The following is a 1,340-nucleotide window of genomic DNA, read 5'->3' as shown; positions in this document are numbered from 1 at the left end:
AAGGCTGCTTTCCCTTGACACTAATCTTGCAAATGGTCAAGGCATTTAACACACAGTTGTTATGCAACACACCAAACAAACATGTTTTTGTTCCAAGATATAACTAGGTTTGAGCAACAGAGGGGTTGTACTTGCACATGAAATCCTTGGTGTCCAATTAGACTGGAGACTGCGTTTTACACTGAGTGCGGTATAGGCCTACATCCACATCCAAAAGTGGTCATACATTAAAGTCAGGATGTAAAGTCTGTTTTAGCAGTAAAGGGTAATACATGATAGTACATAGGCCTACTGTAAATCCACATTTACTGAAATATACTCAGTATGGCAAGCTACTTACTGAGCTTGCACATCCTGGCCTAGTAACTTTGACCAGTAACTATTCATACTTTATTCTGCTAAAAAAAAGTTATTTAGTATATATCTATAAAAGTGTTCCTAGTAACAAACGAAAAGACGTTAAAACCTATTTTTAGGCACTAGTGTATTCAATATGTTAGTCACATTTTTATCTTAGTACATTTTTAATTGAATTGTGAAATGGTATTAGACAATTGTACCTAATGAGATAAGAAATATTACTAATATTTACAAATAACTAGTGGGAGTAATACTAGTGTCTCATTCATGGGTTGCATCTAATAAATCTAACAAGTACTATTAAAATGGAAAGGATACCTATGACTACTGAAATGGTTTCTAAGAAACTAAGTAACTTTAATAAGTTCTATACAGTAGTCAGAAGTGTAGGCTACAGATCCCCTATAGAATTCAATGGCAAAAATGTGCAGTTTGTAAACAATGAAACTTGTCTCTAACTAGTAATTGAATACATAGGCTACTAGTATGAAATAAAGTTACTGGTGAACTAGGGGAAAAAATACTAGTCACTTTTGGAATACTTACTATTAGCACAAGTAGCCTAAGTAGTCACTAACAATATAGCAGCTTGTTTTAAGGTATATGCTAAATGTTAAAACGGCTTGCCATGTATAATCTTGAGTCTCTTGAGTTAGTGCAGTGTGGTATTAGCGGGCTTAAAGATTGTAATGTCTCTATAGAAACCGCTGGAAAGAACACAAGAGTTACCGTGACCATTGCAGACAGGCGTTTAGTGCGCGAGATTCCTGCGTGTCCGCTTTACGCGCGCTGCGACACCGCTATTCAGCATCTTTCTGTTTAATCTTTATATCATCAGGATATGAACATCACGCTCGAAAGTTTTATTTGCTGAATTTCCACGAGACCATGAGGATGATATGCACTGCAGCACTACACTGGAGATATAACCGAATTGCGCTATAACTGGTTTCATTTTGTAACTTTTACCTTTTGTGGTC

This window comes from Scardinius erythrophthalmus, assembly GCF_964197995.2.
Source record: "Scardinius erythrophthalmus genome assembly, chromosome: 16".
NCBI lineage: Eukaryota > Metazoa > Chordata > Actinopteri > Cypriniformes > Leuciscidae > Scardinius > Scardinius erythrophthalmus.
This window is presented reverse-complemented; position numbering follows the sequence as displayed.